Raw genomic sequence first — 24,472 nt, forward strand, 5'->3', positions numbered from 1 at the left:
GTCCACAAGTCAATGGCAGAGCTTACGCTTTGCATTCTGAAGGTCTCACGTCCAGTCCTAGGCATCTCCAGTTAAATAGGTCAGGCAACAGGTGATGGGAAATACCTCTCTGTTGCCACCCTTGAGCAGATAATAGTGTTCTGGATGGAGAAATAGTTGGACCTGTTATAAGGCAGCTCCCTTTGGTCCCGTCTTCCCCTAGTGCAGTAAAGCAGCACCTCCTTTTTTTAAAGTCAGAAGACAGCTTGCTGTTCCCAATATGAATTCGAAGCCCATCTCCAGAATTTTAACATTCCTTACTCCACCACAAGTCTCCTCCCACTTTGAAGGCAGCAGGGAGGTGTCATGGGAGGCTGCTGTGTGAAACTTCCACCCCTTTCTTCTGGAATGCTACAACAGAAGCAACACGGGTAGTGGAGACCCTGGGAAACCTAATTTTCCCCGGATGCCACTATCCTTATGATGGAGGAGTCTTACACCAAGGCTCCAGTAAGATTTCCACAAACTGGTGGGAAGGGGTAGGGCTCAGGCCCAGAAGGGATATGGATTAGATAGATTGCAAGAGTTATACAGGTAGGATGGAGACAGGTACAGGCATTCCATCTGGAATTCAGTAAGAAGTAGAGAATCCATCTGGAATTCAGTAAGAAGTAGAAAATACTTCAGAGCAGAGCTTTCCAAACTTTTCATGTTGGCAACACACTTTTTAGACATGCATCATTTCACAACACAGTAATTCAGTTTTACTAGCAAACTGGAGGTTAAACCAACCCCTTTCCAGCGCTTGCATGACACACCTACACACTGCAGCGGACACACTAATGTGTCATGACACATAGTTTGGAAAGCTGTGCTGTAGAGGTTAGTGGCTGCTTATTTTGTAATGTATATGGGGGACAAGCTAAGCAAATATGAACTTTGGTAGCTTTGCCACCCCATGTGAATATATTCTCCTAAGTGAGCCCCATTGAAGTATCAGTTTTATTCATGCTCAGCTGCTATTCATTCTATCAAACCTCGAGCAGAAGTTCCTGTTGAGTTTTGTCTCTTTCCTTCCTTCGGTTGCTTCAGTATTTCCAAAATATCTAAAAGTTAAAGCACATTTTTCTGAACTAAAAGAGGAGGGCTGCTCCACCTTTAGCCGAAGATGCTTGCTTTGTAAGAACCATCTACCTCCAGAGTAGATCAGCTACTGTGGTTTTTGCATGAGATGCACTGTTAGGCAGGGCTTTTGATTGGAAGAAGGAAGTCCAGCATCTCCATCTAGATAAAGCATCTGTTTGCAATTAGTGCCACCAAACCATTGCACTCTTGGATTCACCAGCGCTAATGATCAGCTGCTCATCAGAGCTCTGTGGGTTGTGTCTTTGTCAAACATGGCTTGGGGTGGTGGTGGGAGATAACAATCTGCCCCACTGGATACATCCACAGCTGCTCTGAGGTTTTGTGAGAAGATCAAAATGATCATTTTTAAGTCTCCTCCTGTTGCTGCTTGGCAAGATCAGGCCAAAGAACATGGGTGGGTCAGAAGGGTCAATATTGGAATGGCTGTATTGACGTTTGGGGTTCCTAACAGTTGCCCAAAGATGTGGAGTGCTGCTGTCACCACTATCTGTATCAAGGAGTGTTTAAATGCTCTGATGGCACCCAATAGAAGGAAGGAGCAGTCAATTGCAAGGAGCAATCAATCAGGTAGACACAGTGGGCTGCCTTACCTGTGGATGGGTATTGACAATATATTTTGATGATTGAATTAGTTGCTTTTTTGAAGCACAGTGGTCTTACTGTGCCTTAGCACACAGTTTGGGAATTGCTTGGCCAACTGTATAGGCCATAAACTAACTTTGCCTGTTTTGAACTTCACAAACCCACATCTTCACTTGCCTACATCTGTTCCTAAGAATTAAGGCCACATTTGTGGGAGGTTTATTTTGGCAATATTTCCATTTTGATCTGCTTTTGTTTCCTCCTTGCTTTGAAGTGGCTTTGAAACACACACATACACACACAAGTGTTCTTTCCTTTCTTCCATTATTAAAAAAAGAGGCTGGCTTAATTTGCCTGGAGCACACTGAATCGTACAAAGCAGTAATGATCCAACCCAAGACTGAATATCTAATAAGCTGTCTTCAGCTCAGCCTGAAGTCTCCCCTATGTACGGGAATACAGTAATTAGCACACCTCTGTAGGAACCTGATTTCCTTAAAGGCATCTGTGTCTTCAACCTTTATTGATCAGTGAAGCAGTCTTAATTATTCTTTTCCCCCTTCTTGTTTGTACGTAGCTTGCAGCTGCTGCAGCAGCCATTAAGCAAGGCAATTAACATCTTTCTTTGTTATTTAGAAACTAAAAAAAGAGAGGAGAAAATATAGATCAGTGATTTTTCCATCACTTGTTTTCACTGAAAGCAAATCTGGTCATATGGGCTATGCTAGGGATGGGGACAGAATTCAATTCAGTTTTGCACTTAAAGGTGAACCTACCTTAATTGCACTTCCTGAAACAATATACGAAACAAAACGCAACCATCTTTCCAAATTTTGCAGCCAAGTAACATCTACAGAAAGGCATATACTGTAGTCTGTGAAAAATGTTTCTGTTAGTGGGGGGGGAATACAAAAATGCATTGTATTAGGGGAAATGGCTCTGCATAAATTTGTGTATTATGGGAAATTCATTGATGAAGATTCTTGAGGGCTGTGGAGACCAGAACTTAAGACTGAAAGAAAAACAAAGAAACATTGAAATTCGCCCCTTCCTAATGGTACCACTGCAAGATTTATTTATTATTTATTTTATTTCATAAAATGTATGTACTCCTTGGTTGTAGAAAACTTCAAACCTACTTACAAAAAGAATAAAACAATAGTATTTTATACAATAAAAAGCTTAAAACCGCCACACCTCACCAAAATAAATGAATAATAATAATCCCTAAAATGATTTTATTCATGCATGGGATTCAAGTTATGGTTATGAGCTCCAGGACTGTCAACATAAATAAATAGAGAAACAGACTCAAGGGTCATTTTTTGTGTTCCTTCTAAAGCTATCAACATAAACATTAATTGGTCTAAGCCTGGCACATTTTCCTCAAACCCAGCAGAGGGTCAAGTAAGTGGAATATTAGTGAGAAATAAGGCCCAGCCTGATGAGCCAAGCATCCGGCCCTGATAAGACAGACACCCCTTTCTTCTGCTGTAGCTGTGTACATGCCTCAGCTTCTATGCATGTGTAAAACAAAGGCAAGGAAATGAGTCTATATAAGCCTGTGTAATCTATTGACTGTTGGAACTCACCTCAATGGCTTCTCTGATGCCCATTGCTCATTGGCAAATATAAATGCATCAGCTATCCCCTGTGTTTTCCTAGAACGGTGGAAGCACTCAGCTAATGGTGCTTCCATGTGGCAGTTTACTGTAAACTTGGTGCTGATCATGTATGCAAGTTTTGTGCTGTGTCCATACTTGATATTGTCCTCATCAAAATACTGGCATCGTTGAATCTGGATTTACCATTTCTGTGCATTTCTCATCTCCCAGATTTTTCCATGGAAATGGTAAATCTGGTTAACAAGATGGTTTTTGACAACAATAAACATGTGCTAAAACAAACCATCAGCTAAACTTTTGGAATCCTTAAACACCTGAGAAAACACTTTTGTCTAGCCACTGAAAGAAAAAAAATATTGGCACCAGGCAAGCATCCCTAGAGAGGTCCTCCAAAATTGGGGTGTCTCCATCCAAAAAGTTGAGGTGGAGTCAGTGAGAGGAAATCAACTCTTGTTAAGTACATAGTTATAAGTAATAGCAGTGCTTAATTTCGCTAACAAGTGTCCAATTTGCATTCTTCTTGCATACAAAACTGTGACTTGAAGATAACGTTCCCCTACTCACTTTTTTAAAACCAACTTGCAATTTATTTTCATAGTGATTTTGCATCCATTAGGTTTCTTTGTACTGTATAATTGATGCATAAACTATGACCCCTCACATGAACATGCAGCTCAGACTTCACTTACTCCCCAGGCATTTAGAGATATAAAACTTTCTCCAGCACCAGCCAGCCTTATGAACCAACTCACGTCTTCCTTGAAGATAGGCTTGTACATACTGTGACACTTGGAAGCTGTCTTCTAACTTGGTGGATCATGTGTGAAGTACAAGAAGCCCCCCCCCCACTGCATCTGTTGGGGGAAGAATGTGCTGATCGGCTACTGGATCTTAAAAACCTATTGAAAAGGAAGCAATGCTTGATTGTGATTCACAAAAGAGATGGGGTTAAAGATTACAACAGAAAAAGAAATATGCCTTATCAAAGAGGGGGGGAACTTGAATAAATATTGGGGGGGGCAGGTAAGCTCTGTCCCCATAATTGATCACATAACACAGTGCACACACAGCATTTGAATGACAATGCCCATCACCTTTGGTGGGGCCCGGAGCCCTCAAATATTTTATTGGGTTGGCCAAAGGGTCCTCAGCCCCTAGGAGTTGACTCCTATGTTATCAAAACATGGCAATAAGGGAATATTTAATATAATTACAGTGGTACCTCAGGTTAAGAACTTAATTTGTTCTGGAGGTCCGTTCTTAACCTGAAACTGTTCTTAACCTGAGGTACCACTTTAGCTAATGGGGCCTCCTGCTGCCGCCGCACGATTTCTGAGGTAAAGTTCTTAACCCGAGGTACTATTTCTGGGTTAGCAGAGTCTGTAACCTGAAGTGTCCGTAACCTGAAGCGTCTGTAACCTGAGGTACCACTGTATAACTTTTGGTTCCATGCTAAAATATAGTCCACAGAAATGCAGCTCCCATTACAGCAAGGCTGACGAACCTGTAAAGGAGTGGACCTTGGCATCTCAAACTACAGTGGCATCCTGTGTGATGCCAAAATCCAAAATGTGCAGCCCACCTCTCGCCTTCCATTGCAGCGCCTGCTGTGACACCCCAGAATCTCCATGCCCATTGTGACTGAACTGGTCATTCTCCCCTAGATTCACCTTTGAAGTGTATCTGGGTAATATCACATCAGTTTGCCAATGGGGAGTCTTATAACAATAGAATGCTACCTCACAGAATAAAATCCCCTTGATAAAGAAAGCTAAATTTCAGGGAGAAGCAAGTTCATCTAGCTTTGCCTTCATTCTAGTTTTCTGCGTGCAGGGGTTTATTTTATTTTATGGTATGAATCATTCAGTTGCATGAGCCCACAGTTACAGCCCAAAGAGCCACAGCCTTAGGCTTCGTATTTTTCTTTTGGAGTAAATCTTTGAGACTGAAAAGAAGCAGAGATGAAAAGGCATGGGGTGGAGCCAAGAGTGAATAAACAGTTTGGTCTGAGGATGAAAGGGACAGGGAGCCCTCTCGTACCTTGTGCCCAAGGGCTCCCAGAAGTCTGGAGCCATCCCAGAGCCCAATGATACCCAGGGGCTAAAGGCAGAAGGAGATTTAGAGGAGCACGACCAGGTTCAGTTGCACTGGGTGCCAAGCCTTGGGAGCGCCGCAGGGGATTCCACAACTATGATTTCGAATGGAGCATGAGAACTGGGTGTGTGCATGCTGAATTTTGGTATTGCACAGGGCGCCACTAAAATTTGAGACCCCAAGGTACTCCTGGCATGAGAAGTAGAAGAGTGATAGAACATTTAGAACCTACAAATACTGAAAGCGCACAGAATTACCAAGGCTCAACAATGTATGCAACTGGGAGCATAAACTCCCTTATTCCAAATCGTAGGAGCCTTCTTCACCACATTTTCATTTATTTCCCTGAAAGAGTTTATTACCCTCTGAAGAACAAAAATGGAGGAAGCTAAATGGCTGAAAATGTAGGTATGTAATGTAAGAATAATGATATTATTTCCCCTTCCTTCAGTAGAAAGAAACTGATACATCACTAACAGTAATCTCTTAGTGCACATCATTTTAGTGATATGAGAAACCAACCAGATTTATCCTGCAAAAGACGTCTTTAAAGTTAATAGTTTTTCTTCCATATTACATTATGTTTCACAACACCTGTTAGCAGGATGAGAATAAAATGCTGATTCAGCTTTCCCTTTTAAGTGTTTAAAGTCCTTTCTCCTGTGAATGCCATACCCCAAGCAACAATTTTGCCTTTTCTGCAAGCAAGCTGTAATGTCCGGTCACCTTGGAAACAGAAGTGAGAATAATTTGGTATTTACTAGGGCTGTGAATGGACCTTCCAATCCACCTTGTGAACCTTGGTATTCCGGGTGAGCCACCCTGTGCTGCCCGGGGGCCATTGCATCCCAGATCTGTCCCCAAAACAATTTGGAGGTGACACTAAGGGGATATTTTGGGGGTTCTGAACTATGAAAACCCCTTTTAAAAGGTTGGATGGTGCACAGCACTTCACAGGAACAGAGCCTCTCACTTAATAGCTGTTGAGGATTTGATCTTGTGTGGTGATAGCCTCTGCTCCTTCCTGTCACGATTCTGTGCATTTAAGTGCTGTTGTTTTTAAAACAGAGCTTTACACCACAACAGGCATTATATCCCCAAAGTCACCATAGCCTTGCCAGGCAATCGGGCAACTGTGGCATCTCTGCTTTCTAAAGTAAGGGACATTAATGTAGAGTTAGCTTTGCCTAATTATTTGAATCAGAGGTCGAGCTGACACTGTGAAATGCATTGCTGGCATTTCATTTTCATTTGTTTCAATTTTTTTAGCCTTTCAAGTAAAACCACTGATGGCAAGGAGGATTAATTTAATCTCCATTATTAATAAACAAGTCAGACATGTCATAAAGGCACCAAATGTGGTCCAATACAATGTCTGCCTTGTGTTCGGATACAATAATTCAGAAAGAAGTACATGGGGGTGGAAGACGACCAGTGAGCAATTTTCTACAATGCAGAGCCTTAATACCTTCTTGACATTAAAGAAACATCTATGGCTGTGGTATTGTAGGGAGAAAATAACAAAGACGCTTTTAAAGCCACGTTTTCTTTTTAAAGCATTTGACATTTGAAAATCCTTTTGAAATTCTGAGAGGTCCACAAGTGGGATGCTCATTTGAATCCCTGACTACAACAGACATAAATGACTTTGTTTTTGCCAGCTCTTGTGCTTTTCCCACTAAATCTTCATGACCAACAGTGAGGTAAATTCCTGTCTAGTGGTCAGTAAGAAATACAGTGGTCAGTGGGGTTGGTTAACTTTCATAGGGTTTCTGAATTGGATGACGTGGGGAAAACAATTCATATTCCAAGGCTGAGCTCCTAAGTGGAGACAGTTGCTAGCTAATCCAAGCCCAAGCAGAGATAGTCAGAAGTGACTGATGTCAGAGTTGATTCCAAAATGATCTCTCAGACCGTCTGTCTTGGCCGCTTGTCTCCTTCCAACAGGCAGAGAAGGGAGCGAGAAGATCAATGGTTATAAACAATGTAGAATCAGCCAATTTCACCTCAAAAAGAATAAGCTCTCACCAGCTGCTAAGCATGGCACTGTTTCTAAGATGTGCTTAAATTAGTTAATTAATTGCAAAAAGAATGCTCACTGCTCCACAGTGGAGTTTGATAGTTTTTCATATTATTTTAGAAGTTTTTTGAGTTCAAGTTAGTGACATTCTCAAAAACAAAAAAAAAGTTTCCAAGATGGCTTCATGGGAGATTATGATGATAATTGGTCAGGGCAATCACTTGTGCTCTGGACCCTTTCCCTCTTGGCCAGGGGTCCCCAAACTAAGGCCCATGGGCCGGATAAGGCCCGAGGGACTCGTTTATCCAGCCTGTGGCAACCCCCACCGCCCGCTGCCACAGCCTGCTCTTACCAGCGCTGTGCTACAGCTTCCCACTTCCAGGTTGGAGGAGCACCAGAAATAGCTTGTGCGCATGTGCAAGCGTTATTTGCGCATGTGCAAGTGTTATTTCCGGTGCCCATCCGGGTCGGAGGAGGTCCATGCACATGTGCACAAGCTATTTCCAGTGCTCCTCTGACCCGGAAGAGTGCCAGAAATAGTGTGTGTGCATGGGCATGTACTCCCCTGCCCTCCAGCCCGCCGCACGATCAACGCTGGAGACGCTACCCAAAGTGCAGTAAGTTTGCTGACCCCTGCTCTTGGCTGGTAAAAATGAGCAGGGAGGGAATAGCTGGCTGGGCCAGGGATGTGATAAATGTCTCTGTGTGAGAGGGGGTGGCCCCTGCCTGCTTGGAGGAGACAGTGGTAAAACCACTCCTCAAAAAACTCTCCCTGTATTATTCAGAATATTTAAGTAATTACCTGCTAATTTTCTCTCTTGAGTGGGTAGTTGTAGACCAGATGCAGAAGCTCTTGGAAGAAACTGATTTTCTAGATTCACTTCAGTCAGGATTTAGGCCCAGTTTTGGCACAGAAGTTACTTTGGCCACCCTGTATGATGACCTCTATTGGGAGAGATGGGGGAAATGTGTCCTTGTTGATTCTCCTCAACTTCTCAAGGGCTTTGGGTACCATCAACCAGGGTATCCTTTTGGAGCAGCTGTCTCTGTTAGGGATTTGCCACTCCTCCCTACTTGGACGGTTGCTTCCAGAAGGTAATGTTTGGGGAGTGCTCTTCAGCCTCATGGAGCCTTCAGTATGGAGTTCCACAGGGTTCCGTTTTATGCCCTATGCTGTTTAACATCTACATGAAACTTCTGTGTGGGGTTATCCAGAGTTTTAGAGTATGTTGTCATCAATATGCTGCTGACACATAGCTCTACTTCTCCTTGATATTCAGGTGTGCAAGTGGATATACTGTCTTGTCTTGCCTCAGTATTGGACTGGATGAGAGCCAACAAACTAAAGCTCAATCCAGGTAAGACTGGGGCACTATTAGTTGTTGGTTCCCTAGACTGCATGGAAAGGAGGTGGTTTGCTTTTGATGAAGTTACACTCCCTCTGAAGTCTGAAATATTGTACTGTTTCTTTCAGGATTGATAGGCTCACTCCATGAACCCAGCGCTCCCACATACACCTAAAAAAAAGCTGGCTAGTAGTGTGCTGGACCAAACATTTTTGCAAGAATGTCAGAGGTAGGAAAATAGGTTGTCATTATGACTAGCATCCTAACACTACTAAGAAGGGGAAATGGGATAAATTGTAGTAAGGGATAAACTATTTCTCATCTGAGTTTTATATTATAATGTAATAGAGATTTGTTTTGTTCACTTGAGCATTCAAGGTGGGCAGTCAAAGGATTCCTGTATCGTATAAAATCTTCCCTGCTTTGCTTCCATCTGAGTGTCAGAGATAAGAAACCTAAATGTCATTTTAATCTGTCTTGGGTTCATTTGTCCCTCCCTCTTTTTCTTTAATATATAAAAAGTCTGTGCAGTACCAAATAAAATGTCCCAATGCAAGTATTTAATTTAAATATGAAATTGATGATAAACTCCTCTCTTAGTCTATTCAATGATCATCTTAGTTTGGCAAACTAATCAGCAGTATATTTTAGAAAGCCAGAATTTTCTTCCGATGTGCTGGGAAAATGTGTGAAATAACAGAAGATTAGGAAAATGCTAAACTTTTAAGATGTCAAAAGCAAAAGTAGAATGTAGCAAGTAATTATAACCATTTCAATCCTAAACCCTCTCCTAGAACTTAGAGCAAGGATAGTTAACATGGTCCCCCTCAGTTGTGGACTACAACTTCCATAAGCCTTAGCCAGCATGATGTGAACTGTAGTGCACCTGATTAAAATTTCAGGTTCTTATATTTGTTGTCTTAATTCCTTATAATGCAGCACTAAATCCATATATTCTCATGGAAAGGGTGTTGGCTTTAGGAATTTCATGTTTAATTCCAAGCCAGCTCATGGATTTTCCAGATCAGTAGTCTTTGCACAGTGGTTTTGCAACCTGCACTTGAGTTCTGTTCTGACTTTGAGTCATCACAGATATCTTTTATTAAGTGAAGATGAAAAAAGCAGAAAGAGGGAAAGAGAAAGCTGAGCAAAGAAAAAGCAGACTGACAAAGAGAAAGAGTGGGAGAGGAGAGGGTGTGCAAATAAAGGTCAAAACAATGTATATGATAAACTTATTATAGGTTGGGAATGGAATTAGAGGTTGTTATGAAATCTGTACATGTTAAAGGCACCTGTAGTTGTGTGACCTTGAGCTTGTATTTCAGCTGTTTACATGAACGAATGTAATCAAGCATGAACATCACATCAACATATGCTTCCTGGTGCTAATGGGGGCCATATACTTGGAGCCCACAAGGTTGCCCTGAAGAGAACATGGGCACTAAAAGGTTGCCTACCCCTACTCTATATAACCACGGGTTCAGCAGTACCATATTTTTATGGGTGAGAAGGGACATCATATTTGAAGGGCAGAAATGGGAATTGGGGCAGGAAAGTACCGTGGAAAAGAAGTGAGTGAAATGAGATTTCTGGACTGATGGATAGGCTGCTAAATTCCCTATATCAAGCAGATGTGAAGTCATATGCATGATGACTGTTCCTTTGTCAGAGGACTCTAGCAGCATAAAGGAAGTGTATGTGTGGAGCTGTAGACTAAGCTGTTGGACTATGCTGAAATGGCAAAACAGACTGGAAAGCTCAGGGACCAAGAAGACAAGAAATTCAAGAAAGAATGGGAAAACTTTACAATTTATTTAGGAGACCACTGTAAGCAGATGAAAACGTTAGCAGGATTTTAATCTCACTTGTAATGTAACAAATAGTAAGGACCATACGGACAGATATAAAATATAGATTACAAAATACAGTAATATGCAGTTGAAACTGTTGACAATGGGACCCATGGAGGGGATGGTGGGGAAGTATCAAGATCCAGAGTAATCTCTTTATATGGATGTGCATTTGGTATGGTTATAAATTTATATTTGTAAAATCAAATAAAAATGATTTCAGAGAGAGAGAGAACCATCTTCTAGCGAATATGTCTTTGACTGAAGAAAGAAAATCCAAGTTACTCCCATTTGGTTATGAAAATTATGCATATACGATGCAACACTTCGGAGGCGTATTTTTCTATTTTGCAGTGACACATTCACAGCTGACAGGTTTTTCTCCCCACGGGCATCTACATCTCGCATCTGTGTCTTCCACTCCCCAAGATATTTATGTAAAGCCATTAGAGAATAAACACAGTGTTGGTGTAGTGACATATGATGACTGTGGTATCTTTTAACTAACATGCTTCTGCTGGTTCCTGCCTTTTGAAACTGGGATCTTAAGCCGGAGATGCACAAGTCCCTTGGAGTCAGGAGGCTCATTTATTCTTGATCTACCTTGATGCACAACTGAACTGCGGCGACCTCACCTCAAAATGGATGTTGCAGTTTGGAAAGGTCTCAGAAAAGGGCAAGCTAAATTATCAAGGGGGTGGAGTGACGCCCTTATGAAAAGAAAGGTTGCAGTATTTGGGACGTCTTAGTTTAGAGGGAAGGCAAGTAAGAGGTGACACGATAGAAGTTTACAAAATTATGCATGGGGTGAAGAATGGGGATGGAGAACAGTTTTTCCTCCCTCTCTCATAACATTAGAACCTGTGGACATCCAATGAAGCTGAGTGTTGGAGGACTGAGGACAGATAAAATAAAGTCCTTCTTATGGAAGTCACTCCCAGAGGACGCAGTATTGGCCACCAACTTGGATGGCCTTAAAAGAAAATTATGGAGGAGGAGGAGGAGGAGTTTGGATTTGATATCCTGCTTTATCACTACCTTCAGGAGTCTCAAAGCGGCTAACATTCTCCTTTCCCCTCCTCCCCCACAACAAACACTCTGTGAGGTGAGTGAGGCTGAGAGACTTCAGAGAAGTGTGACTGGCCCAAGGTCACCCAGCAGCTGCATGTGGAGGAGCAGAGACGCGAACCCGGTTCACCAGATTACAAGACAACCGCTCTTAACCACTACACCACACTGGCTCTCCAGTTGTGAGAGAGTTATAAGTTATGAGGCCAACAAACAAGCACCCTGTTCAGAAAATGGCTACACCACACTGGCTCTCAGAAGGCCATTAGTGGCTACCCACCATGATGGCTGTGCTCTGCCTCCACAGTTGGTGGCAGGAATGCTTCTGAATACCAGTTGCTGGACACCACAGGAGGGTGGGGAGAGTTCTACTGTACCTGAATCCAGCTTGCAGGTTTCTTACAGGCATCTGGTTGGCCACTGTGAGAACAGGATGATGGACTTGATGGGCCAGTGGCATAATTCAGAAGGCTCTTCTTATATTCTTACCTGCTGTGCATACATCAGGCAGTGTGTGTGTGTGTGTGTGTGTGTGTGTGTGTGTGTGTGTGTGGCTGGATGTAGGTAAGATGTCTAGGACAGTATTCACTGTCAGGAGCTCGTCCTACACTTGAGTAGGACCCTGGTAGAGACACATGCCCGACTGGCATGTTCTCTCCCTCCTGGTCGATGGTTCGGGAGCTTCAAAACCTTTCTTCAGCCTGAACATCACAGCGACCGATGCCAACAGACATCGGCACACTTAGGGATCTGCAGAGTCTTCACAGCTTGTGTTGCAGACCTCAGCAACTCAGCATTTGGGCTAATCTACTTTATTTACATATAAACTCACATGGAGCACTGCAACATGGCTCCCTCTCTCTCCAGCATCAGATAGCCAAAAGAAAAAGAACAAAGGACAATAGTCCCACTTTGCGGAACACAGTAACACAAACATCCTGTCTCCATCACTTCCCACTCTGTGGAGTCAAAACTTACACCGCCATGTGATAGACAACAATACTATGACTGCAATCACGGAGCAGGAATTCTAACATTCACATTGAACCATACTGCATCAAATCATTCCAGTTTCCAAAGGGGCACAAGTTGTATGTCAAATGTAGCCTTTTGGCATTTTGGCATGCCACACTGAAAGTCAGAATGAAATGCTACACACAACTGCAGGTGACAAAACTGAGATAGCTGGTTTTGTAAAGGGGTGTGCGGAATTCTTAAGAAAGAGGTTGCTTTGGAATGAGAAAACAATATTCTGAATTATTATTTTTTGAAAATCAATAAAATTTAATTGGCAAAAATAAATAAATATGTGGAGTGCTGTTTAACCCTTTCACTCTCCAGCAACATTTCCACTTCAAAATGTGTATTTGTCTTTCAATGCTTCAGTCATTTAGTCCTACCTATGGGCAGTGCAAGGGGAAAAAATGTCCAGAATTCAAGCTTACCTGCCTAACAGGGCTGACAATTTATATGCACCCAAACAACTCAATTGCTTCTGCTGCATTTTTGTGTACTATGGCCTAGCGCTGAATTATTCATATGCCATTATTTGTGAACTGCTCCTTTTCCAGTCTGTCGGTTATTGAAGCCCAGAAGCATCAACAAACAGCCAAAGGAATAGCAATCATAGGTGAAAGGTGGTGGCTGCAGATAGAGATCTATGTCTGAAATTAAAGAAGGCCATAGGCTGTGCTTAGACTGGGTTAGGATATCCAACAAGATAACTCCTAAACGGCACAGGCACCATGCACATTATTACAAGATGCAAACTGATGGATTCAGAAGAATTTCCCCATACTAGTTTTGCATTCACAATCCCTAAAATGGATTAGATTCTCCATTTCACCCATAAACATGTATTAAAAATCAACTGTGTAGTTAAAGGACAAGAAGGGGTCATTAATCATTATTAAGTAGTAGTAAGAGTCATTGTTGTAGTCACTGTTGTCATAATAGTTCCTGTTTCTTGGTGTTCAAAGTGATTCATACAGTAGCCCTGTATGAGAGACCAGTATTAGCCCTGCATTATCAGTATGGAGCTTGGGATCAGAAATATTAGCTTTGACTATTCAGTGCACTCATAGTCGAGCTGAGATTCGGAGCAAGGACTTTCCAGTGAGTCTATCATGCAAAGAACATAAAAAGTTGCCACAGATTATTCAGCTGGATAAATAAGGATAGTGCTTTCTCAAAGAGTGTACCCCAATTTGTGCTCATACTAAATGCGATGGCGTATTACATAGCATGCACACATACATAAACAAGTTAGGCATGCTGGTGAATCCCAATGGAAACAGAAATTGTTGATCTTTGCTTATTTGTCTCGTGTCTGGAATGGAAATCAATCCAATAAATATGATCAGTTTTTGCTGCTGTTGCTGCATTTAGTCTGCAAATGATATGTAGTTGATTATGTCTTTCCTCCCGCCCCATTTTATTGTGGTAGAATAAAGCAATGGCAACTTAAATTATGTAGATTATGGAATTTTACAATAGTGGACAGTGAAACAAGTTACATAGTTTTGTGCAGCGGAATGGGAACAGCGTTGCATATGAAGAATATTGGGTGAAAAGGGCATCAATGCATTCTTACAAACACATATGCACCCTGAACTTTTTTGATCTGCCCCTTGTTTCCCAGTGTTGGCTTGACTACTGACTTCTATAAAATCTAAGGAGTAGGTAGAACTTTGTCAAAGCCAAGATGATCTTACATCTTCAGAGAAAGTGTGGAGTAACAGTTGCCTCTGTTTTTGTGCCCTTCAAGTAAGAAAAGTCCCATATGTTTATTGTACTTCTTTAATCTGCCTTAATATCAGATTGCTCTGCTTTTAAAATATCTCAACGTATTAATAATCTTGATACTAGCTTGATGTTTTGGACTACAATTCCCATGAGCCCAAAGCAGAATATTCAATGGTCAGAGATTATAGGATTTGTAGTTTAAAAAATCTGGAGAGTATCAGTTTGGGGGAGGTTGCTGCCCTACTTGAATCTTTAAGTACATCTGTTTCTTTATGTCTTTGTTTCTTTTAATTAGAAGAGTTGTATATACTGCTTTTTGCTTACGATAACAAAGAGACTTGTAAATGCTGAACTTGTATTACGAATTTTGCACTTCTGGGTTTTTGTTTTGTTTTTAGAGAAGGAAGATGCTGCTACCACCAGGAATGATGAGCTGTGATCATTAGGAAGTGCTTTCATGCACAGCTGTTAAATGTTCTAGAAAATGTGGCATGACACTTCTCACGAATGGAGACTCGAAACTGGGTGGAGGCTTTTAAATGAAACTTCAGTGCTTATCGGAATAATGAAAGAGCTGCCAAAAAAAGGTCTGAACTGAGAGAATAGTTTATTGACAGCTGATGTAATATCATGGCTGAGAGACTCTTATCTTTGTACAGTAGGCTGCTTTCTGCATAGACCCCTCTCTACCCTCCATCTAGGCAAGCAGGGTTCAAGAACACATCGCTGCTGGGCAGAAGCATTCAAGGGAAGTGCAAAGCAGGGCTACTGAGGATTGGCAATCTGGGGAGAGTAGGCATGACTGGGGGAGGCCCAAGGGCCAGGTAGAGAGACATAGAGGGACATTTGGCCACTGTGCCCCACCTGTGCTTTAGATTGCTGTATAAATGCTAACTTATTCTACCTGCACCATGGGGCAAAACTGCACAGCTGTCCTTTCTTGTTCCCTCATGTAAAAGTGACTTTTAAAACCTTAGAATTAAAACTTAAGTTAATTTTTAATTTAGGCTCACCTTTTTCCTTTCTTTGAGAAAATGTAAAAATAGACATTTATGAAATATTCTGGGAGGAAAACATTAACTGATTAAGGCTGGAATCCTCCCCCTATTTATATATATATATATATATATAGTGTGTGTGTGTGTGTGTGTGTGTATGAGAAATCCCCAAGAAATACAGTGAGACTATTTTCTGAGTAAAAATGAATGAGATCCATCTGCCTGACAATTTTGTCTTCTCTTTTTATTTTCAGTGGCTGACTGTAAAGGCCAAATATCTGGCAGGCTTGCTCTGAAAAACCTCTAGATGAGTTTATGTAAGGCAGTTTTATCCCAGTGATTCACTTTGGCTGCCATGGGACATATCTGCAGTGTGTGCCAGACCTGCTAAAGCAACACAGATCAAGACAGTCCTGAAAACCTAACTGAATGTGTGTATGTGAGAGAGATGGGGGTGGGGATCAGCCCTATGAATGCATTATTCGCATGCAGAGAAGAAGAAGAAGAGTTTGGATTTGATATCCCGCTTTATCACTACCCGAAGGAGTCTCAAAGCAGCTAACAATCTCCTTTTCCCTTCCTCCCCCACAACAAACACTCTATGAGGTGAGTGGGGCTGAGAGACTTCAAAGAAGTGTGACTGGCCCAAGGTCACCCAGCAGCTGCATGTGGAGGAGCGGAGACATGAACCCAGTTCCCCAGATTACGAGTCTATCGCTCTTAACCACTACAGCGCAATGGCAAGTTGTTGGGAAGTGGCTCTAGGCTTTCAGCCCCACCCCAAATCACACATGCTTCCTTACTGCCTGTTGTCTGTAAGGAAACCTTAGCCCTCCTGCTCATGTGATAGGGCCTTCCTGCAGCTGTGACACTGGTTGCGCTAAGTTCTTGCACAGAAGCAGGAGCTCAAATGCTGAGTTTTCCTTACAAACAACTGCATGCAACATACTGCTGTTCCAAGAAGCACATGTGATGTCAGGGATGAGGGTTCTTTGTCCCCCCCATAAAATATTTGAGAGGGCTGCCCCCCCAAGCTGATGGGCACTGCCGTTCAAATGGGGTGTGTGACCATGTCATGTGATTATGTAGGGTGGGGCTTATCTGCCCCCCAATATTTTATTCACTTGGTCATTCCCCTTGTACAGTGGTACCTCTAGTTACGAACTTAATTGGTTCTGGAGGTCCCTCCTTAACCTGAAACTGTTCTTAACTAGAGATGTGCTTTCGCTAATGGGGCCTCTTGCTGTCGCTGCGCCGCTGGCACACAATTTCCATTCTCATCCTGGGGCAAAGTTCTCAACTCGAGGTAACTCTTCCAGGTTAGCAGAGTTTGTAACGTAACCTGAGGTGTTTGTAACTTGAGGTGCCAGTGTATAGGAGAAACGCATGCATAGGAGTATCACTTGAAGACACTTGAAGAGTATGCTCTGGTCAGACCTCACCTGGAGTACTGTGTCCAGTTCTGGGCACCACAGTTCAAGAAGCACACTGACAAACTGGAACGTGTCCAGAGGAGGGCAACCAAAATGGTCAAAGGCCTGGAAACGATGCCTTATGAGGAACGGCTAAGGGAGCTGGGCATGTTTAGCCTGGAGAAGAGGAGGTTAAGGGGTGATATGATAGCCATGTTTAAATATATAAAAGGATGTCATATGGAGGAGGGAGAAAGGTTGTTTTCTGCTGCTCCGGAGAAGCGGACACGGAGCAATGGATCCAAACTACAAGAAAGAAGATTCCACCTAAACATTAGGAAGAACTTCCTGACAGTAAGAGCTGTTCGACAGTGGAATTTGCTGCCAAGGAGTGTGGTGGAGTCTCCTTCTTTGGAGGTCTTTAAGCAGAGGCTTGACAACCATATGTCAGGAGTGCTCTGGTGATGTTTCCTGCTTGGCAGGGGGTTGGACTCGATGGCCCTTGTGGTCTATTCCAACTCTATGATTCTATGATCACTTGAGCTACCTCTCCGATCCTGGCTTTGAGCAGCAAGGTGAGACAACATGAAAACCTTTTCTGCACCAACTGTTACAGACGACAAGATTGTCACTTGAGGTTGGAGGCATCAAAGAATAAACGTGCATTTGAAAACTTACCCTTACACCCTGTTTGCATTCATTTATAGGCCTGCTGTGCTTTTGTAATGAAGCATAATATCATGGCTGTCTTAGCACTGGCCGAGGCAATCTGCGAACGACTTGTTACCTGTGATGCAGCAGAGCTCAGAACCAATTCAAAGCTAAAAGTGAAGGATCACTTATTAGAAAAGATCCCACAGCAGGGGCTTGTTAACAAGACAGATTTGGGGATGCTGGGGGGTTCAACATTAAGACTAACAACACCTCCACAGATGCTCTACTTGAGATGATCAATCAATTATTGCTTTGCCACATGAGAAAGCTGTTTCTGTCCTTTTAATGAGATGCCAATGATAGCACTCAAAATACAAAATCATAGGATCCATGTCAAGTTTCAAAAAGAAAATAGTACTATCATTCTGGTTACAAAAAAGAGAAGAGCTGTTTACACAAAGAGAGAAGTTTATTCAGAAAGCAAAACTTGCCACCTAAACTTCTGTGCAACAAGTAAACTCTTTAAGCTTAGCATATGTGTTGTATGGAAGCACCAGCACCATTGTTTGCTAGGAATTTGGAACAGTGAACAGGTGGCTAAATTCTATAAACGTTTCTTAAATCCCAGCCATGATTGTAAGGGACAGGAAAAGCAGAGACCCATTGCATGACATTATTAGTTTTATATTGCTATAATCCACAATGGTATTTGGAGAGAGAAGAGAAGATGGAACATTCAGGTCATATTTCAATGTGGATTGGGAACTTATGAGGCTTCCTGACTATTCAGAAGTAAGCCCACTGAGTTCAATGGGACTTACTCTGAGGTAGAGATGGGTGACTGTGTCATGTTTGGTTTCTCACTTTTCCAATCTTAAATTCAGCACTCCACATTTCCACATCAGTTTGTGATTTTAAAGCCCTCTTGACAATTCATCAGCATGCTAGAGTGAATTTCTCCTGATATACACATTCTTGCAGATTATTTTCCCCTTATATAATGCACTTTTATGTTCTTTTGTCTAATATATGTCAAAAATATGGACACTTTAACCTACCATATGCATTTTTGTTCACATTACCGGTACTTTGTTGAGAGTTCCACTGCAAAATTCAGAGAATTGAAAATTTCGAAGAATGGCTATGTTTCAGCTCATGTATTGTTTCAGAAAGTGTGATTTATTTATTTTTGAATTAGATCGGTTTGCAGACTGAATTATATTTATTCTCCATCCCCACTTCTACATCACTGTGTATAGGCTATAACACACCTATTCAAGTTTAACTTCTATTGAACTGGATGTGGCTTACATCCGAGTAGACTTGAAAAAGATCGAGCTGTAAATGGATAAGGAAGTTCATCATCAGTGAGCAGACAGTAATCAGCCTGGCATTTTAAGGACTGAACCTATGTTTTCTCATCCTAAGTCAGGCACCCCAAACCTTCGGCCCTCCCGATGTTTTGGACTACAATTGCCATCATCCCTGACCACTGGTCCTGTTAGCTAGGGATCATGGGAGTTGTAGGTGAAAACTTCTGGAGGGCTGCAGGTTGGGCATGCCTGTTGTAAGTCTTCAGATACTGAGGCAGTGATTAGAAAACTCTTTGTTGCGTGGCTTTTTAAAATAAAATAAAATACATAATTATACTCAGACCAGACCATTTCTGCTCCAAAACTAAGTACTTTCTCAATACAACATAAAATTATTTTGTTCCTTGAAAATAATAAGTAATCAAAAGACGAAGAAAAAACTCCTAGTTACTCATTAAATCCTCATTCTAATTATCACAAATAAAACAGATCTCTCTCATTATGTTTAAGATTGCATATTAGTCCAACCATCTGGTTCATGTGTTGCTAATCTGAAATCATGTTGTTGTTCAGCAAGTTCCCAGGCATCACACAAAGAACCCACAAAACCACTGTAATATCATTCCACTCTGACCAAAATCTTCAAGGCTTTTGCCTTGACCTAACATGAACCCTGAGAGGTTCCCACTAAAAATCCAAATGCTTCACAAACCCTGGAATACATGAAACCTTAATCCATATGGGTATAATGCTTGCTATAATTCTGTAAACATCAATTTAAAATAATCCACTGTAACCATGTTATCTGATCTGCTACCATGTTTAAGTATAGTGATTATTTGTGAGGGAAATTCAGATTCACATCTCCCCCCCCCTCAGTTGTCAATCACAGTAGGTAGTCTTGGGCAAATTGAGGGAGAACTTCATTTTCAATAAACTCAAATGATTCTGTAAAACAGGGATGAAGAACCTATAACCCTTTGGATGTTGTTGGACCACAGCTCCCATCATCCCTAACCACTGGCTGTGGTGGCTAGTGCTATTAGGAGTGGATTCCAATAACATCTGAAGGGCTATCTCTGTCCCTGCTGTAGAAGATTCATCCTAAATTTCCTCTTATAGCTTTATTATTCTTCATTGTGAGGACACACACACACACACACACACACACACACACACACACTGGTTTGGGAGTGAACATCCAAACCCATAAGTCAAATGAGTCATATTGAAAGGGGTGTCTTAAGGATCAGGACAGGTCATTTCGGAAGATAAACCAGCATGAAAGATGCTGTTCACCAATTATTAAAAAACAACAACATTGAAATATTGTAATCCAGTGTAGTGCTAAAACAAACATTCTCTCCACTTGTCTGAAGAATGACTACTCCCCGTATTAACTGGGGGACAGTTTTTGCATGGTGGTGCGCAGCCCCCCCCCGAGATTACTAGACCCCTGGCAAGGTAGCTGGTTTTGCCGCCCCCCCCCCCGAGCTGGATACATGGAGGTTCCCGCCTAGCCTAATCAATTAGCCAATCTTGGCTGGGGGGGGGCGTTGCCAAGGGAACTGACCAGTGGAGGCGGATGGGGGGAGGAGAGGGTCCTGCTAGCAAAACTACGGAGTTGAATCTAGACGACTGAGACCCCGAAAAAGAGAGTTATCTGGAAGCATTTTACCTTTGGCTGTTTAACCTATGAATAACATGTCACTTAATGATGAAAGGATCTGTTGATCACAGGGAAACCCCTTTGTACGGTGCTTTTATGATTAAATACTCTGCAAAACTCTTTGCATCCGATAAAATAGTGTTCTCCCTGCTGCTCTGCCTTGTCAGTGATTATATATGACACAATATACTCATGATTCATTTAGCTGAGCGTTCTCATTATTCTTGATGTATGTGTCATTCACTGACTTCCTTTCCCTAGATTACAACTGAGCCTTGCTTGAGTTTATTTTTTTGCCATATGGTGAGAGGAATGCATAGATTTCCTTCTCCCTGGTTCTTTTTCAAGGGAAACATCCACTAAATAATTTGGTTAGTCAGCACAAAAGCAAAATTGAGAAAGATGGGAGCAATCCATTAAGCACCTGCTGTTGGCCTCAAGGATCAAGAAAGTACTTTGTGCCATATACAGTGAGAAACCCCTGAGATATGTACGCCTGAACATGTACAAGCTCCCTTCATCAGAAAGGCCAGATCGCCATGTCTGTGTGGTATTTCAGATCATGGTTTTCGAACACAGCCACCGAAGTCCTGTGCAGTGCAATCTCAAACAGTTTTACTCGGGTAGGAAATCCCACTCCCTGGTATATGGATTTAGAAATCTAGACTTTTAGTGTTGCTGCTGAACTTGTGTGGCTGTCACACAAGACTATTTGCTGTATGTGAAGAATGGCCTCATGTGAAGAATGGCCTTCAGTGTACCTTTGGAGCACCTGGTGTGGTCAGTTGTTACAGTCAGGATATTGGATTAGGTGAACTATTGGATTAGTCTAATTGAAAGAGTGGTTCATGTGAACTTTTTACAATAGCAACAATGGATTCCTAAAACATTTCCATTTGTCTGTCACAAAAACACTCTCTATAAATAGGATTGACCTCACTGGAAAGTTAAAGACTGTAGGCCAAATGTTTTACTTGTGCTTATGGCCAACTGAGAATAGAACTAAATAGAATGAAGAACTGGAGCACCGTCATAAGATCAGGGATGAAATTAATGGAGAGAAAGGAATTTTGTGTTTTCATTGTTTAACATTATTGGTTATATGACTGTTCTTGTTGCAAATATTCTAGTTTAGGGTTAGAATTTGTTCTAGAGAAATGATGGCTACCTACCATGGGAATTTTATTAAAAGCAAACGCTTGATGTTCTTGATTAAATGAATGGATAGATGACTCTTTCCATAGATATAACAGTGCAATGGGAAACAAATAAGGATGTATCTAAGTAACTGTGATTATTATTATTTGTTTAGTCAACTTACGGACTGCTTCCTGTTGTTGTTATTGTTGGCATTCATCTGTCTTGAGAGACAATGGAGTGTGCCTCTGGGAGGAAGTCAAAATGCTGTGTTAGCAGCACTGAAGTAACCTCTGCAGGGTGCAAGCTATATATAACAAATAACCAGCAGATGAAAGAATCAAAAATACTAAGAATAGTACAGAACAAACAGTAGTTCAGCTGTGCAACCCAGCAATCAACAACCAGGAAATGCCTAGACAAAAAGGTACGCTTCCAGTATTTTAAACACACTATAGATAGAGCCTCTCAAATTTGGGGTGGGGGAAAATGTTCCAGAGATCAGGTGCCACCATAGAGAAGGTTTTGAATTAATTTTTGAAGGCTTGTTTCAGCGCTGAAGTGCAATGTGTGCTGTGGGATAACAGTGTTATCAGAATTCTGTGCTACTAATAGGGAGAATTGGAACAAGTGCTTCAGGCTGCAATCCCATACACACTTTCATAGCAGTATTTCCCATTGAACTGAATATGGCCTACACCTCAAGGGACATGGATGAGATTGCACCCTCAGTGAGCTAAGATTAGGTGTAGTGTTTGTTGCTTTGTTACACACAGAGACATGCAAAAGTAGTAAACTTGAGCAGCAGTACCAATTGTAGCCATTTTGTGATCCTAACTGGTATTTAACTCCAAGAGCTTTCAAGGACACACAATATAAAGCCATTACTTGCAATAAATGTAAGACATTTCTCTCTTTTTATTCAAGAGACCCACTGCAGAACAAGAAACTTGTGTTTGAACAGATGTGGTTTTAGATGTCTTTAGTCTGCAAATGGCTATGTCTTTTATTTGTGTTAACAAAATCAAACTTCAATTTACACCCTTCTTGCCATAAAGCACAGGTTGAAATTAGGGAGATGTTTGAGAGGTGGGAGTATCAGCAATATTTCTTCAAAAGAAGGTGGAGTTCTTAACAGTTAAAAGCGGAACTAGGAGTGTCAAGTGGAATAAAGATTGAGGAAAAAATTAAATACTTTGGTGTATGGCTGATAGCTAAGAACCCCAATATATTCCAAGATAATTATGTCATAGTATGGAAAAAGCTTAGAAAGAACTTGAAAATATGGGGAAGGGTGAAATTATCACTACTGGGTAGAATGTCAGCCGTAAAGATGTGGCTTTCACCTATAGAAACAATTTCCCAGAAGAAATTGAACATGCAATAATATACAGAGACCTGTTAGATTTTACAGAAAAATATGTAAAACTGAAAAAGTTTGATGATATTAGAAATTGGGTAACGAGCTGGTTGCATTACAACCACCTGAATGAAATGTTCACATGTGATAAAAAGTGTTGCTTTGATGAGCAAAGTTCTCAATTTGAAATCAAACTAATAAAAAATAGAGTAATAGTGATATCAAGGATGTATAAGTTATTGTTAGAATGGCAAACCAAAGATGAAATGGTTAAATCTACTGTGGTCCATTGGGCTAGGCATGTGGGACACAACATTAGAATCACTGGAAAAGTTGTGGAAATTCGGGTTGAAATTCACAGTATGTCATACCTTGAGGGAGAATTTTATGAAAATGATATATAGATGGTACCTAACACCAAGTAAATTATCCAAACTGTATAAATCAACTTCAAATCTTTGTTGGAAATGTAAAGAAGTAGAAGACTCATGTTACAAATGAGTAACAAAGTAGCTAAGGACTTTTGGGAGTTGATTTATAATGAGTTGAAAAAGATATTTAAGGCAACTTTCCCCAAAAGACCAGAAGCATTTTTACTAGGGATAACTGAAGCAGAAATCCCCCCCAAACAGATGAATCTATGTCTTTACACAACCACGGCAGCACAAATATTATACACACAAAAATGGTGTGTTGAGGTGGTACCTACCCAAGAAGAATGGCTGCTGAAATAGGATTTGAGTGAGAACAGCAGTGTGGGTGATTTTTTGTATTTATTGTGAGAAAGGTAAAGGTATAGAATAGAGTAACTATAATATGCAACATAAATTGAAAATTTGAGGGAACCATGGAGGGGAGGGAGGAGAAGTTGTAGGAGGAATGATTGCTTTCTAAATTTGAAATGTTGTCAAACTGTTTATTAGTTGAAAAATTATAAATAAAATTATTTTTAAAATAAAAAAGAAGGTGGACTGTTATCCAGAACTGGCCCAAAATTATGTAGGACTGCAACATAACATGCTGTGGGCTCTCAAGCCACAAAAATGGTGGTCTGCATTGCAGGGGATTAAACTAGATGACCCTGGTGGTCCCTCCCAACTTTACAATTTATGATTCTGTGATTCTAAGAGTGACCAGTTCTGTGGGCACTTGAGACTCATAGGGAAAACAGGCACTGCCCAGTCCCCAGTCTGAGTCAAGCAGAGAGAATACAGGACCTTGGACAGCTCCAGAGGGCTATGCTAAGGCAGCCACAAGTTACCTTGTCTCTGTGGGCAGCTAGAGCTCACTGAAACCTTGTGTAGGCTGGTCAGGACTGAAGTATGCCAGCCTCCCTGGAAAAGCTCGCTAGGTTCCTTGTTGTTATTGTTATGAGCTCACACCTCAGCTGAGGATATGAGTAATATAATAATAGTATCTTCTTATAAATGTGAAGTGAGTCACCAATAGACCAGCAGCGCTGGATCGATAGGAG

The 24,472-nt window shown here is 41.4% G+C and overlaps 1 long non-coding RNA gene across 1 annotated transcript in view; it reads left to right on the forward strand.

Annotated features, from left to right (window-relative positions):
* Positions 1-22,029: 22,029 nt before the first annotated feature.
* Positions 22,030-24,472, forward strand: part of LOC309540974 — a 72,503-nt gene continuing 70,060 nt past the window's right edge. The window contains exon 1 of the long non-coding RNA XR_014223594.1: positions 22,030-22,065. This is a non-coding gene — a long non-coding RNA (uncharacterized lncRNA). The remainder of the gene's footprint in view (positions 22,066-24,472) is intronic.

The sequence above is a fragment of the Podarcis vaucheri genome, assembly GCF_965113315.1.
Source record: "Podarcis vaucheri genome assembly, chromosome: 9".
NCBI lineage: Eukaryota > Metazoa > Chordata > Lepidosauria > Squamata > Lacertidae > Podarcis > Podarcis vaucheri.